We start from the raw sequence: 18275 nt of genomic DNA, 5'->3' as shown, positions 1-18275 counted from the left end.
ATTTCTGGACGTTTATGTAATAAAAGTACCTTTCAGCAGTAACAATCCTTAAAGAATACCAGGAAAACCTGGAGAATCAGGTAAACTTCTTCCAAGATTCCTTGCCCACGGTTTAGAATACCCTGCAGGGCAGAGAAGAATTTCTCCCAGATCAACAGGTGCCTCGGCCTCCATGTAACCTCATTCTTACCATGCCAATCCGCTGGTAACACACCTGAAGATCAGGTGGTCTGGTGGGACCCGAAATCAAGACAGCATGTGTATCACAGTGAGAACCACGGCGGCCTATTCTGCAAACTGAGATCCAGCCCCAGGTTGCACACAGGCCTGTGGACATTCAAAACCATGGGACATGGATGATTTGCCTAGCAGTGAAGAATGGATTCCCCCAATATGAAGGGTCCACTCACCAATGTGCTCCTGGTATGCCTGCCCCACCTTCTCCTAGACCACACTTCACTGAGAAATCTTCCTCACAAGACAGCAGCACCTTCCTTGAGCTTCTTTCCCTTCTCTGGCTGAGCTACCATAGCAACAGGCCATGCAGGGGCTGCCTCAGGCCTTTCCAAGTTCAAGGGGCTGGGAGCCCACTGTGACATCACAACCATGTCTTTCCTGATTGGCCAAAGTGCTTAAGCACTCCCATTAAGGACCCTCCCCCTCCAGTCAACAGCCAATTCTGTGATAGGTTCCTGGCAAGAAGTTTGGATCTCAGCATGGCTTTACTGCTCCATAGTCCCAACTCCACTGGCTCTAGGCCGAATAAGGATGATATTTCCCTCCGGTTTCAAAGAACTTCCAATCTGGAACGCACATTTTGAAAGACAAGACGTGTTTTTTTGTGGTGAGTACAAAAAAATGACTCAAGACCCTTGCACTTCCATCAGCCAGGAAAACTCCTTTCACATTGGATTAGGCAACTACCCTCTCGGAACAACATCTCCCATCACCTGAGGTTATTCCCTTATGTGGACGCAAAGTGTACCACACTGCTAACAAGGATGTTGTTATTCCAGGCTTCTCTGTTACTAACTTCATCAAAACAAACAAACGCACACACCCGCTGGCAAGAGCATGAAACTGACCACAGGAATTCACTTACTTTGGACAAACAAATTCATTCACTTTCATCCAAGAAATACACTGGTCACACGGGGGGTAGGCAAAAAATGCATACTATTTCCTAGTCAGTGAAATTGGAACCCTTTCTTTAATGAACAGCAGCTCAGGAGGAAAACCACAAACGATGCAACACCATGAAACACTCGGGAAGGACATTCATTTCTGCAAAAGTTCTCAGTGACAAAACACTACACCTTTCAATAAAGGAACTGAAGACTTAACGTCAGGGCAGCTCAAGGCTTTCCCTGGAACAGACATTGGGAATTAAGCTAATTTCTACAAATCAATGAGGCAAATTGAAGATAAAGAAAACAAACACACAATCAAACACTCAAACACACACACACACACATGCACATCACACAAACAAATACACACATATACACACACACACACACACACACACATACACACACATATTCATTGCTCCTTGAATAGCAAACATTTTGGAGTTAGTGAATTTCGGGACGTTTAGGTAAGAAAAGTACCTCTCAGCAGTAGCAATCCTAAATGAATACTAGGAAACCCTGCAGAATCAGGTTAACTTCTTCCAAAATTCCTTGGCCACGGTTTATAGAATCCTGCAAGGCAGAGAGAATTTCTGTCAGATCAACAGGTGCCGGGGTCACCATGTAGCCTCATTCTTACCTTGCCAATCTGCTAGTAACACACTGAAGATCAGGTGGTCTGGTGGGACGCTGAAATCAAGACAGCGTGTGTATCACAGTGACATCCACTGTGGCCTATTCTGCAAAAGGAGATTCAGCCCCAGGTGGATCACAAGCCTCTAGACATTCAAAACCGTGGGACATGGATGAGTTGGCTAGCAGTGAGGAATGGATTCCCCCAATCTGATGAGCTAAGGACACCCATGTGATCGTGCTCTCCTCGCACCCAGTTTCCCTAGGCCAAACATCACTGAGAAATCTTCCTCACAAGACAGGAGCACATTCTGTGAGTTTCTTTCCCTTGGCTGGCTGGGCTGCCATAGAAACAAGCCAGGCAGGAGCTGCCTCAGGACTCTCCAAGTTCAAGGGGCTTTGAGCCCACTGTGACATCACAAACATGTCTTTCCTGATTGGCCTGTGTGCAAAAGCACTCCCCTTAAGGACAGTCCCCCTCCCATCAACAGCTACTTGGGTGATAGGGTCCTGGCAAGGTGATTGGATCTCAGCATGGCTTTACTGCTCCATATTCCCACCTCCTCATGCTCTGGGTGGAATAAGGATGACATATCTCTCCGGATTCCAAGAACTGCCAAACTGGAACCCACATTTTGGACGACAAGAAGTGCTTTTGGTGGTGAGTACAAACACGTCTCAAGCCCATTGCATTTCCATCAGCCAGGAAAACTCCTTTCACATTGGATTAGGCAACTTCCCTCTCACAACAACATCTCCCATCACTTCAGGTTATTCCCTTAGGTGGAGGCAAACTGTACCACATTGGGAAGCAGGATGTTGTTATTACACGCTTCTCTGTTACTAACTTCATCAACAGAAGGAAACGCTCACACTGGCTGTCAAGAGAGCCAACCTGACCACAGGAATTCACTAAATGTGGACAAAGAATGTAATTCACTTTCATCCGTGAAAGGCACTGGTCACACAGGTGATATTGGAAGAATGCACAGTATTTCCTAGTCAGTGAAATTGGTGCCCTTTTTCTACTGAAAGGCAGTTTTCAGGAAAACCAGAAACTATACAGTACCATGAAACACTCGGGAAGGATATTCATTTCAACAAAAGTTCTCAGAGACAAAACACTACGCCTTTCATTCAAGGACATGAGGACTTATCGTCAGGGAGACTCAAGGCTTTTCCTCAAACTGACATTGGGAATTAAGCTATTTTCTGTACATCAGTGAGGCAAATTGAAAAAGAAAGATAACAAAAACACTATCACACACACACACACACTCACACACACAAAGTGATGGTATACTAATTGATATCGAGTGAAGGAATTTCTTTGCTTGTAGGTACTAAATAGCAACTATTAGCAAAACCAGAAGTCAATGAACACCAGCACAGCCTAGTGCAAAGTCTCTCACATTCGATCAATTCCCACAGTGTAAAAGACAGGGTTTGATTGAAGGGGTCTTATACATGCCTGAATTGTGGGTATACAAAAGGAGTGTGATATAATTTGTACTGTGAGAACTTATTAGAACAAGCAAAGAAATTAACACATTTGCAAACTAGAAATATTGCCCACAGAAACACGCACACACACACACACACACACACACACACACACACGAGACACACACACAGAAGGAAACAAAATCTGTCCATAGTCATAACAAGGTCAATGTTGCCATCAAGAGTTGAACGTCCTGGCATAATGCTACTGAGGGGATAATGTCCAGCACTTGAAAAAGGATCATGCTAGGAAAAATATGTGAAGTGACATCATTCCCACCAAGGTTCTTGGACGGAAGTCCTACTGCCATATTTATGCAAAGAAACAACCAAAGTGTAATCGACCTGAGTCTGGGCCTGAAGCAATCACTTGAATTGAAATCCTTTTCATTAAGTCAGTGATGCACGTTCACCCATGTATCATGATGCCTGGACATACACAGCACCTATTACCTGAATGATGAATCCTTCCTGTTATAGAATATATTGTACTTAATCTAACGAAAAGAAAGTTTGAAATATCCGAAATTATTGACTTCCAGGAAACAATCGTGACTGCCATTTTGTGAAAAAGGGTATTTCCCAGAATCTGACATAAGAAATATTATGCTACCAACCCTGTGTGCAAGGGCTCCCACAAACACACATACACACACAAACACACCTGCACAGAAGCACACAAACAAATACACACACACACACACATTCGTTGCTCCTTCAATAGCAAACATATTGGAGTCAGTGAATTTCTGGACGTTTATGTAATAAAAGTACCTTTCAGCAGTAACAATCCTTAAAGAATACCAGGAAAACCTGGAGAATCAGGTAAACTTCTTCCAAGATTCCTTGCCCACGGTTTAGAATACCCTGCAGGGCAGAGAAGAATTGCTCCCAGATCAACAGGTGCCTCGGCCTCCATGTAACCTCATTCTTACCATGCCAATCCGCTGGTAACACACCTGAAGATCAGGTGGTCTGGTGGGACCCGAAATCAAGACAGCATGTGTATCACAGTGAGAACCACGGCGGCCTATTCTGCAAACTGAGATCCAGCCCCAGGTGGCACACAGGCCTGTGGACATTCAAAACCATGGGACATGGATGATTTGCCTAGCAGTGAAGAATGGATTCCCCCAATATGAAGGGTCCACTCACCAATGTGCTCCTGGTATGCCTGCCCCACCTTCTCCTAGACCACACTTCACTGAGAAATCTTCCTCACAAGACAGCAGCACCTTCCTTGAGCTTCTTTCCCTTCTCTGGCTGAGCTACCATAGCAACAGGCCATGCAGGGGCTGCCTCAGGCCTTTCCAAGTTCAAGGGGCTGGGAGCCCACTGTGACATCACAACCATGTCTTTCCTGATTGGCCAAAGTGCTTAAGCACTCCCATTAAGGACCCTCCCCCTCCAGTCAACAGCCAATTCTGTGATAGGTTCCTGGCAAGAAGTTTGGATCTCAGCATGGCTTTACTGCTCCATAGTCCCAACTCCACTGGCTCTAGGCCGAATAAGGATGATATTTCCCTCCGGTTTCAAAGAACTTCCAATCTGGAACGCACATTTTGAAAGACAAGACGTGTTTTTTTGTGGTGAGTACAAAAAAATGACTCAAGACCCTTGCACTTCCATCAGCCAGGAAAACTCCTTTCACATTGGATTAGGCAACTACCCTCTCGGAACAACATCTCCCATCACCTGAGGTTATTCCCTTATGTGGACGCAAAGTGTACCACACTGCTAACAAGGATGTTGTTATTCCAGGCTTCTCTGTTACTAACTTCATCAAAACAAACAAACGCACACACCCGCTGGCAAGAGCATGAAACTGACCACAGGAATTCACTTACTTTGGACAAACAAATTCATTCACTTTCATCCAAGAAATACACTGGTCACACGGGGGGTAGGCAAAAAATGCATACTATTTCCTAGTCAGTGAAATTGGAACCCTTTCTTTAATGAACAGCAGCTCAGGAGGAAAACCACAAACGATGCAACACCATGAAACACTCGGGAAGGACATTCATTTCTGCAAAAGTTCTCAGTGACAAAACACTACACCTTTCAATAAAGGAACTGAAGACTTAACGTCAGGGCAGCTCAAGGCTTTCCCTGGAACAGACATTGGGAATTAAGCTAATTTCTACAAATCAATGAGGCAAATTGAAGATAAAGAAAACAAACACACAATCAAACACTCAAACACACACACACACACATGCACATCACACAAACAAATACACACATATACACACACACACACACACACACACATACACACACATATTCATTGCTCCTTGAATAGCAAACATTTTGGAGTTAGTGAATTTCGGGACGTTTAGGTAAGAAAAGTACCTCTCAGCAGTAGCAATCCTAAATGAATACTAGGAAACCCTGCAGAATCAGGTTAACTTCTTCCAAAATTCCTTGGCCACGGTTTATAGAATCCTGCAAGGCAGAGAGAATTTCTGTCAGATCAACAGGTGCCGGGGTCACCATGTAGCCTCATTCTTACCTTGCCAATCTGCTAGTAACACACTGAAGATCAGGTGGTCTGGTGGGACGCTGAAATCAAGACAGCGTGTGTATCACAGTGACATCCACTGTGGCCTATTCTGCAAAAGGAGATTCAGCCCCAGGTGGATCACAAGCCTCTAGACATTCAAAACCGTGGGACATGGATGAGTTGGCTAGCAGTGAGGAATGGATTCCCCCAATCTGATGAGCTAAGGACACCCATGTGATCGTGCTCTCCTCGCACCCAGTTTCCCTAGGCCAAACATCACTGAGAAATCTTCCTCACAAGACAGGAGCACATTCTGTGAGTTTCTTTCCCTTGGCTGGCTGGGCTGCCATAGAAACAAGCCAGGCAGGAGCTGCCTCAGGACTCTCCAAGTTCAAGGGGCTTTGAGCCCACTGTGACATCACAAACATGTCTTTCCTGATTGGCCTGTGTGCAAAAGCACTCCCCTTAAGGACAGTCCCCCTCCCATCAACAGCTACTTGGGTGATAGGGTCCTGGCAAGGTGATTGGATCTCAGCATGGCTTTACTGCTCCATATTCCCACCTCCTCATGCTCTGGGTGGAATAAGGATGACATATCTCTCCGGATTCCAAGAACTGCCAAACTGGAACCCACATTTTGGACGACAAGAAGTGCTTTTGGTGGTGAGTACAAACACGTCTCAAGCCCATTGCATTTCCATCAGCCAGGAAAACTCCTTTCACATTGGATTAGGCAACTTCCCTCTCACAACAACATCTCCCATCACTTCAGGTTATTCCCTTAGGTGGAGGCAAACTGTACCACATTGGGAAGCAGGATGTTGTTATTACACGCTTCTCTGTTACTAACTTCATCAACAGAAGGAAACGCTCACACTGGCTGTCAAGAGAGCCAACCTGACCACAGGAATTCACTAAATGTGGACAAAGAATGTAATTCACTTTCATCCGTGAAAGGCACTGGTCACACAGGTGATATTGGAAGAATGCACAGTATTTCCTAGTCAGTGAAATTGGTGCCCTTTTTCTACTGAAAGGCAGTTTTCAGGAAAACCAGAAACTATACAGTACCATGAAACACTCGGGAAGGATATTCATTTCAACAAAAGTTCTCAGAGACAAAACACTACGCCTTTCATTCAAGGACATGAGGACTTATCGTCAGGGAGACTCAAGGCTTTTCCTCAAACTGACATTGGGAATTAAGCTATTTTCTGTACATCAGTGAGGCAAATTGAAAGAGAAAGATAACAAAAACACTATCACACACACACACACACTCACACACACAAAGTGATGGTATACTAATTGATATCGAGTGAAGGAATTTCTTTGCTTGTAGGTACTAAATAGCAACTATTAGCAAAACCAGAAGTCAATGAACACCAGCACAGCCTAGTGCAAAGTCTCTCACATTCGATCAATTCCCACAGTGTAAAAGACAGGGTTTGATTGAAGGGGTCTTATACATGCCTGAATTGTGGGTATACAAAAGGAGTGTGATATAATTTGTACTGTGAGAACTTATTAGAACAAGCAAAGAAATTAACACATTTGCAAACTAGAAATATTGCCCACAGAAACACGCACACACACACACACACACACACACACACAGAGACACACACACAGAAGGAAACAAAATCTGTCCATAGTCATAACAAGGTCAATGTTGCCAGCAAGAGTTGAACGTCCTGGCATAATGCTACTGAGGGGATAATGTCCAGCACTTGAAAAAGGATCATGCTAGGAAAAATATGTGAAGTGACATCATTCCCACCAAGGTTCTTGGACGGAAGTCCTACTGCCATATTTATGCAAAGAAACAACCAAAGTGTAATCGACCTGAGTCTGGGCCTGAAGCAATCACTTGAATTGAAATCCTTTTCATTAAGTCAGTGATGCACGTTCACCCATGTATCATGATGCCTGGACATACACGGCACCTATTACCTGAATGATGAATCCTTCCTGTTATAGAATATATTGTACTTAATCTAATGAAAAGAAAGTTTGAAATATCCGAAATTATTGACTTCCAGGAAACAATCGTGACTGCCATTTTGTGAAAAAGGGTATTTCCCAGAATCTGACATAAGAAATATTATGCTACCAACCCTGTGTGCAAGGGCTCCCACAAACACACATACACACACAAACACACCTGCACAGAAGCACACAAACAAATACACACACACACACTCACACACACACACACATTCGTTGCTCCTTCAATAGCAAACATATTGGAGTCAGTGAATTTCTGGACGTTTATGTAATAAAAGTACCTTTCAGCAGTAACAATCCTTAAAGAATACCAGGAAAACCTGGAGAATCAGGTAAACTTCTTCCAAGATTCCTTGCCCACGGTTTAGAATACCCTGCAGGGCAGAGAAGAATTTCTCCCAGATCAACAGGTGCCTCGGCCTCCATGTAACCTCATTCTTACCATGCCAATCCGCTGGTAACACACCTGAAGATCAGGTGGTCTGGTGGGACCCGAAATCAAGACAGCATGTGTATCACAGTGAGAACCACGGCGGCCTATTCTGCAAACTGAGATCCAGCCCCAGGTTGCACACAGGCCTGTGGACATTCAAAACCATGGGACATGGATGATTTGCCTAGCAGTGAAGAATGGATTCCCCCAATATGAAGGGTCCACTCACCAATGTGCTCCTGGTATGCCTGCCCCACCTTCTCCTAGACCACACTTCACTGAGAAATCTTCCTCACAAGACAGCAGCACCTTCCTTGAGCTTCTTTCCCTTCTCTGGCTGAGCTACCATAGCAACAGGCCATGCAGGGGCTGCCTCAGGCCTTTCCAAGTTCAAGGGGCTGGGAGCCCACTGTGACATCACAACCATGTCTTTCCTGATTGGCCAAAGTGCTTAAGCACTCCCATTAAGGACCCTCCCCCTCCAGTCAACAGCCAATTCTGTGATAGGTTCCTGGCAAGAAGTTTGGATCTCAGCATGGCTTTACTGCTCCATAGTCCCAACTCCACTGGCTCTAGGCCGAATAAGGATGATATTTCCCTCCGGTTTCAAAGAACTTCCAATCTGGAACGCACATTTTGAAAGACAAGACGTGTTTTTTTGTGGTGAGTACAAAAAAATGACTCAAGACCCTTGCACTTCCATCAGCCAGGAAAACTCCTTTCACATTGGATTAGGCAACTACCCTCTCGGAACAACATCTCCCATCACCTGAGGTTATTCCCTTATGTGGACGCAAAGTGTACCACACTGCTAACAAGGATGTTGTTATTCCAGGCTTCTCTGTTACTAACTTCATCAAAACAAACAAACGCACACACCCGCTGGCAAGAGCATGAAACTGACCACAGGAATTCACTTACTTTGGACAAACAAATTCATTCACTTTCATCCAAGAAATACACTGGTCACACGGGGGGTAGGCAAAAAATGCATACTATTTCCTAGTCAGTGAAATTGGAACCCTTTCTTTAATGAACAGCAGCTCAGGAGGAAAACCACAAACGATGCAACACCATGAAACACTCGGGAAGGACATTCATTTCTGCAAAAGTTCTCAGTGACAAAACACTACACCTTTCAATAAAGGAACTGAAGACTTAACGTCAGGGCAGCTCAAGGCTTTCCCTGGAACAGACATTGGGAATTAAGCTAATTTCTACAAATCAATGAGGCAAATTGAAGATAAAGAAAACAAACACACAATCAAACACTCAAACACACACACACACACATGCACATCACACAAACAAATACACACATATACACACACACACACACACACACACATACACACACATATTCATTGCTCCTTGAATAGCAAACATTTTGGAGTTAGTGAATTTCGGGACGTTTAGGTAAGAAAAGTACCTCTCAGCAGTAGCAATCCTAAATGAATACTAGGAAACCCTGCAGAATCAGGTTAACTTCTTCCAAAATTCCTTGGCCACGGTTTATAGAATCCTGCAAGGCAGAGAGAATTTCTGTCAGATCAACAGGTGCCGGGGTCACCATGTAGCCTCATTCTTACCTTGCCAATCTGCTAGTAACACACTGAAGATCAGGTGGTCTGGTGGGACGCTGAAATCAAGACAGCGTGTGTATCACAGTGACATCCACTGTGGCCTATTCTGCAAAAGGAGATTCAGCCCCAGGTGGATCACAAGCCTCTAGACATTCAAAACCGTGGGACATGGATGAGTTGGCTAGCAGTGAGGAATGGATTCCCCCAATCTGATGAGCTAAGGACACCCATGTGATCGTGCTCTCCTCGCACCCAGTTTCCCTAGGCCAAACATCACTGAGAAATCTTCCTCACAAGACAGGAGCACATTCTGTGAGTTTCTTTCCCTTGGCTGGCTGGGCTGCCATAGAAACAAGCCAGGCAGGAGCTGCCTCAGGACTCTCCAAGTTCAAGGGGCTTTGAGCCCACTGTGACATCACAAACATGTCTTTCCTGATTGGCCTGTGTGCAAAAGCACTCCCCTTAAGGACAGTCCCCCTCCCATCAACAGCTACTTGGGTGATAGGGTCCTGGCAAGGTGATTGGATCTCAGCATGGCTTTACTGCTCCATATTCCCACCTCCTCATGCTCTGGGTGGAATAAGGATGACATATCTCTCCGGATTCCAAGAACTGCCAAACTGGAACCCACATTTTGGACGACAAGAAGTGCTTTTGGTGGTGAGTACAAACACGTCTCAAGCCCATTGCATTTCCATCAGCCAGGAAAACTCCTTTCACATTGGATTAGGCAACTTCCCTCTCACAACAACATCTCCCATCACTTCAGGTTATTCCCTTAGGTGGAGGCAAACTGTACCACATTGGGAAGCAGGATGTTGTTATTACACGCTTCTCTGTTACTAACTTCATCAACAGAAGGAAACGCTCACACTGGCTGTCAAGAGAGCCAACCTGACCACAGGAATTCACTAAATGTGGACAAAGAATGTAATTCACTTTCATCCGTGAAAGGCACTGGTCACACAGGTGATATTGGAAGAATGCACAGTATTTCCTAGTCAGTGAAATTGGTGCCCTTTTTCTACTGAAAGGCAGTTTTCAGGAAAACCAGAAACTATACAGTACCATGAAACACTCGGGAAGGATATTCATTTCAACAAAAGTTCTCAGAGACAAAACACTACGCCTTTCATTCAAGGACATGAGGACTTATCGTCAGGGAGACTCAAGGCTTTTCCTCAAACTGACATTGGGAATTAAGCTATTTTCTGTACATCAGTGAGGCAAATTGAAAAAGAAAGATAACAAAAACACTATCACACACACACACACACTCACACACACAAAGTGATGGTATACTAATTGATATCGAGTGAAGGAATTTCTTTGCTTGTAGGTACTAAATAGCAACTATTAGCAAAACCAGAAGTCAATGAACACCAGCACAGCCTAGTGCAAAGTCTCTCACATTCGATCAATTCCCACAGTGTAAAAGACAGGGTTTGATTGAAGGGGTCTTATACATGCCTGAATTGTGGGTATACAAAAGTAGTGTGATATAATTTGTACTGTGAGAACTTATTAGAACAAGCAAAGAAATTAACACATTTGCAAACTAGAAATATTGCCCACAGAAACACGCACACACACACACACACACACACACACACACACACGAGACACACACACAGAAGGAAACAAAATCTGTCCATAGTCATAACAAGGTCAATGTTGCCATCAAGAGTTGAACGTCCTGGCATAATGCTACTGAGGGGATAATGTCCAGCACTTGAAAAAGGATCATGCTAGGAAAAATATGTGAAGTGACATCATTCCCACCAAGGTTCTTGGACGGAAGTCCTACTGCCATATTTATGCAAAGAAACAACCAAAGTGTAATCGACCTGAGTCTGGGCCTGAAGCAATCACTTGAATTGAAATCCTTTTCATTAAGTCAGTGATGCACGTTCACCCATGTATCATGATGCCTGGACATACACAGCACCTATTACCTGAATGATGAATCCTTCCTGTTATAGAATATATTGTACTTAATCTAACGAAAAGAAAGTTTGAAATATCCGAAATTATTGACTTCCAGGAAACAATCGTGACTGCCATTTTGTGAAAAAGGGTATTTCCCAGAATCTGACATAAGAAATATTATGCTACCAACCCTGTGTGCAAGGGCTCCCACAAACACACATACACACACAAACACACCTGCACAGAAGCACACAAACAAATACACACACACACACACATTCGTTGCTCCTTCAATAGCAAACATATTGGAGTCAGTGAATTTCTGGACGTTTATGTAATAAAAGTACCTTTCAGCAGTAACAATCCTTAAAGAATACCAGGAAAACCTGGAGAATCAGGTAAACTTCTTCCAAGATTCCTTGCCCACGGTTTAGAATACCCTGCAGGGCAGAGAAGAATTGCTCCCAGATCAACAGGTGCCTCGGCCTCCATGTAACCTCATTCTTACCATGCCAATCCGCTGGTAACACACCTGAAGATCAGGTGGTCTGGTGGGACCCGAAATCAAGACAGCATGTGTATCACAGTGAGAACCACGGCGGCCTATTCTGCAAACTGAGATCCAGCCCCAGGTGGCACACAGGCCTGTGGACATTCAAAACCATGGGACATGGATGATTTGCCTAGCAGTGAAGAATGGATTCCCCCAATATGAAGGGTCCACTCACCAATGTGCTCCTGGTATGCCTGCCCCACCTTCTCCTAGACCACACTTCACTGAGAAATCTTCCTCACAAGACAGCAGCACCTTCCTTGAGCTTCTTTCCCTTCTCTGGCTGAGCTACCATAGCAACAGGCCATGCAGAGGCTGCCTCAGGCCTTTCCAAGTTCAAGGGGCTGGGAGCCCACTGTGACATCACAGCCATGTCTTTCCTGATTGGCCAAAGTGCTTAAGCACTCCCATTAAGGACCCTCCCCCTCCAGTCAACAGCCAATTCTGTGATAGGTTCCTGGCAAGAAGTTTGGATCTCAGCATGGCTTTACTGCTCCATAGTCCCAACTCCACTGGCTCTAGGCCGAATAAGGATGATATTTCCCACCGGTTTCAAAGAACTTCCAATCTGGAACCCACATTTTGAAAGACAAGACGTGTTTTTTTGTGGTGAGTACAAAAAAATGACTCAAGACCCTTGCACTTCCATCAGCCAGGAAAACTCCTTTCACATTGGATTAGGCAACTACCCTCTCGGAACAACATCTCCCATCACCTGAGGTTATTCCCTTATGTGGACGCAAAGTGTACCACACTGCTAACAAGGATGTTGTTATTCCAGGCTTCTCTGTTACTAACTTCATCAAAACAAACAAACGCACACACCCGCTGGCAAGAGCATGAAACTGACCACAGGAATTCACTTACTTTGGACAAACAAATTCATTCACTTTCATCCAAGAAATACACTGGTCACACGGGGGGTAGGCAAAGAATGCATACTATTTCCTAGTCAGTGAAATTGGAACCCTTTCTTTAATGAACAGCAGCTCACGAGGAAAACCACAAACGATGCAACACCATGAAACACTCGGGAAGGACATTCATTTCTGCAAAAGTTCTCAGTGACAAAACACTACACCTTTCAATAAAGGAACTGAAGACTTAACGTCAGGGCAGCTCAAGGCTTTCCCTGGAACAGACATTGGGAATTAAGCTAATTTCTACAAATCAATGAGGCAAATTGAAGATAAAGAAAACAAACACACAATCAAACACTCAAACACACACACACACACATGCACAGCACACAAACAAATACACACATACACACACACACACACATACACACACATATTCATTGCTCCTTGAATAGCAAACATTTTGGAGTCAGTGAATTTCGGGACGTTTAGGTAAGAAAAGTACCTCTCAGCAGTAGCAATCCTAAATGAATACTAGGAAACCCTGCAGAATCAGGTTAACTTCTTCCAAAATTCCTTGGCCACGGTTTATAGAATCCTGCAAGGCAGAGAGAATTTCTGTCAGATCAACAGGTGCCGGGGTCACCATGTAGCCTCATTCTTACCTTGCCAATCTGCTAGTAACACACTGAAGATCAGGTGGTCTGGTGGGACGCTGAAATCAAGACAGCGTGTGTATCACAGTGACATCCACTGTGGCCTATTCTGCAAAAGGAGATTCAGCCCCAGGTGGATCACAAGCCTCTAGACATTCAAAACCGTGGGACATGGATGAGTTGGCTAGCAGTGAGGAATGGATTCCCCCAATCTGATGAGCTAAGGACACCCATGTGATCGTGCTCTCCTCGCACCCAGTTTCCCTAGGCCAAACATCACTGAGAAATCTTCCTCACAAGACAGGAGCACATTCTGTGAGTTTCTTTCCCTTGGCTGGCTGGGCTGCCATAGAAACAAGCCAGGCAGGAGCTGCCTCAGGACTCTCCAAGTTCAAGGGGCTTTGAGCCCACTGTGACATCACAAACATGTCTTTCCTGATTGGCCTGTGTGCAAAAGCACTCCCCTTAAGGACAGTCCCCCTCCCATCAACAGCTACTTGGGTGATAGGGTCCTGGCAAGGTGATTGGATCTCAGCATGGCTTTACTGCTCCATATTCCCACCTCCTCATGCTCTGGGTGGAATAAGGATGACATATCTTTCCGGATTCCAAGAACTGCCAAACTGGAACCCACATTTTGGACGACAAGAAGTGCTTTTGGTGGTGAGTACAAACACGTCTCAAGCCCATTGCATTTCCATCAGCCAGGAAAACTCCTTTCACATTGGATTAGGCAACTTCCCTCTCACAACAACATCTCCCATCACTTCAGGTTATTCCCTTAGGTGGAGGCAAACTGTACCACATTGGGAAGCAGGATGTTGTTATTACACGCTTCTCTGTTACTAACTTCATCAACAGAAGGAAACGCTCACACTGGCTGTCAAGAGAGCCAACCTGACCACAGGAATTCACTAAATGTGGACAAAGAATGTAATTCACTTTCATCCGTGAAAGGCACTGGTCACACAGGTGATATTGGAAGAATGCACAGTATTTCCTAGTCAGTGAAATTGGTGCCCTTTTTCTACTGAAAGGCAGTTTTCAGGAAAACCAGAAACTATACAGTACCATGAAACACTCGGGAAGGATATTCATTTCAACAAAATTCTCAGAGACAAAACACTACGCCTTTCATTCAAGGACATGAGGACTTATCGTCAGGGAGACTCAAGGCTTTTCCTCAAACTGACATTGGGAATTAAGCTATTTTCTGTACATCAGTGAGGCAAATTGAAAGAGAAAGATAACAAAAACACTATCACACACACACACACACTCACACACACAAAGTGATGGTATCCTAATTGATATCGAGTGAAGGAATTTCTTTGCTTGTAGGTACTAAATAGCAACTATTAGCAAAACCAGAAGTCAATGAACACCAGCACAGCCTAGTGCAAAGTCTCTCACATTCGATCAATTCCCACAGTGTAAAAGACAGGGTTTGATTGAAGGGGTCTTATACATGCCTGAATTGTGGGTATACAAAAGGAGTGTGATATAATTTGTACTGTGAGAACTTATTAGAACAAGCAAAGAAATTAACACATTTGCAAACTAGAAATATTGCCCACAGAAACACGCACACACACACACACACACACACACACACACACACAGAGACACACACACAGAAGGAAACAAAATCTGTCCATAGTCATAACAAGGTCAATGTTGCCAGCAAGAGTTGAACGTCCTGGCATAATGCTACTGAGGGGATAATGTCCAGCACTTGAAAAAGGATCATGCTAGGAAAAATATGTGAAGTGACATCATTCCCACCAAGGTTCTTGGACGGAAGTCCTACTGCCATATTTATGCAAAGAAACAACCAAAGTGTAATCGACCTGAGTCTGGGCCTGAAGCAATCACTTGAATTGAAATCCTTTTCATTAAGTCAGTGATGCACGTTCACCCATGTATCATGATGCCTGGACATACACGGCACCTATTACCTGAATGATGAATCCTTCCTGTTATAGAATATATTGTACTTAATCTAACGAAAAGAAAGTTTGAAATATCCGAAATTATTGACTTCCAGGAAACAATCGTGACTGCCATTTTGTGAAAAAGGGTATTTCCCAGAATCTGACATAAGAAATATTATGCTACCAACCCTGTGTGCAAGGGCTCCCACAAACACACATACACACACAAACACACCTGCACAGAAGCACACAAACAAATACACACACACACACACACACACACACACACACACACACATTCGTTGCTCCTTCAATAGCAAACATATTGGAGTCAGTGAATTTCTGGACGTTTATGTAATAAAAGTACCTTTCAGCAGTAACAATCCTTAAAGAATACCAGGAAAACCTGGAGAATCAGGTAAACTTCTTCCAAGATTCCTTGCCCACGGTTTAGAATACCCTGCAGGGCAGAGAAGAATTTCTCCCAGATCAACAGGTGCCTCGGCCTCCATGTAACCTCATTCTTACCATGCCAATCCGCTGGTAACACACCTGAAGATCAGGTGGTCTGGTGGGACCCGAAATCAAGACAGCATGTGTATCACAGTGAGAACCACGGCGGCCTATTCTGCAAACTGAGATCCAGCCCCAGGTGGCACACAGGCCTGTGGACATTCAAAACCATGGGACATGGATGATTTGCCTAGCAGTGAAGAATGGATTCCCCCAATATGAAGGGTCCACTCACCAATGTGCTCCTGGTATGCCTGCCCCACCTTCTCCTAGACCACACTTCACTGAGAAATCTTCCTCACAAGACAGCAGCACCTTCCTTGAGCTTCTTTCCCTTCTCTGGCTGAGCTACCATAGCAACAGGCCATGCAGGGGCTGCCTCAGGCCTTTCCAAGTTCAAGGGGCTGGGAGCCCACTGTGACATCACAACCATGTCTTTCCTGATTGGCCAAAGTGCTTAAGCACTCCCATTAAGGACCCTCCCCCTCCAGTCAACAGCCAATTCTGTGATAGGTTCCTGGCAAGAAGTTTGGATCTCAGCATGGCTTTACTGCTCCATAGTCCCAACTCCACTGGCTCTAGGCCGAATAAGGATGATATTTCCCTCCGGTTTCAAAGAACTTCCAATCTGGAACCCACATTTTGAAAGACAAGACGTGTTTTTTTGTGGTGAGTACAAAAAAATGACTCAAGCCCCTTGCACTTCCATCAGCCAGGAAAACTCCTTTCACATTGGATTAGGCAACTACCCTCTCGGAACAACATCTACCATCACCTGAGGTTATTCCCTTATGTGGACGCAAAGTGTACCACACTGCTAACAAGGATGTTGTTATTCCAGGCTTCTCTGTTACTAACTTCATCAAAACAAACAAACGCACACACCCGCTGGCAAGAGCATGAAACTGACCACAGGAATTCACTTACTTTGGACAAACAAATTCATTCACTTTCATCCAAGAAATACACTGGTCACACGGGGGGTAGGCAAAGAATGCATACTATTTCCTAGTCAGTGAAATTGGAACCCTTTCTTTAATGAACAGCAGCTCAGGAGGAAAACCACAAACGATGCAACACCATGAAACACTCGGGAAGGACATTCATTTCTGCAAAAGTTCTCAGTGACAAAACACTACACCTTTCAATAAAGGAACTGAAGACTTAACGTCAGGGCAGCTCAAGGCTTTCCCTGGAACAGACATTGGGAATTAAGCTAATTTCTACAAATCAATGAGGCAAATTGAAGATAAAGAAAACAAACACACAATCAAACACTCAAACACACACACACACACATGCACATCACACAAACAAATACACACATACACACACACACACACACACACACACACATACACACACATATTCATTGCTCCTTGAATAGCAAACATTTTGGAGTCAGTGAATTTCGGGACGTTTAGGTAAGAAAAGTACCTCTCAGCAGTAGCAATCCTAAATGAATACTACGAAACCCTGCAGAATCAGGTTAACTTCTTCCAAAATTCCTTGGCCACGGTTTATAGAATCCTGCAAGGCAGAGAGAATTTCTGTCAGATCAACAGGTGCCGGGGTCACCATGTAGCCTCATTCTTACCTTGCCAATCTGCTAGTAACACACTGAAGATCAGGTGGTCTGGTGGGACGCTGAAATCAAGACAGCGTGTGTATCACAGTGACATCCACTGTGGCCTATTCTGCAAAAGGAGATTCAGCCCCAGGTGGATCACAAGCCTCTAGACATTCAAAACCGTGGGAAATGGATGAGTTGGCTAGCAGTGAGGAATGGATTCCCCCAATCTGATGAGCTAAGGACACCCATGTGATCGTGCTCTCCTCGCACCCAGTTTCCCTAGGCCAAACATCACTGAGAAATCTTCCTCACAAGACAGGAGCACATTCTGTGAGTTTCTTTCCCTTGGCTGGCTGGGCTGCCATAGAAACAAGCCAGGCAGGAGCTGCCTCAGGACTCTCCAAGTTCAAGGGGCTTTGAGCCCACTGTGACATCACAAACATGTCTTTCCTGATTGGCCTG

This window comes from Castor canadensis, chromosome 16 (assembly GCF_047511655.1).
Source record: "Castor canadensis chromosome 16, mCasCan1.hap1v2, whole genome shotgun sequence".
Classification (NCBI taxonomy): Eukaryota; Metazoa; Chordata; class Mammalia; order Rodentia; family Castoridae; genus Castor; species Castor canadensis.
This window is presented reverse-complemented; position numbering follows the sequence as displayed.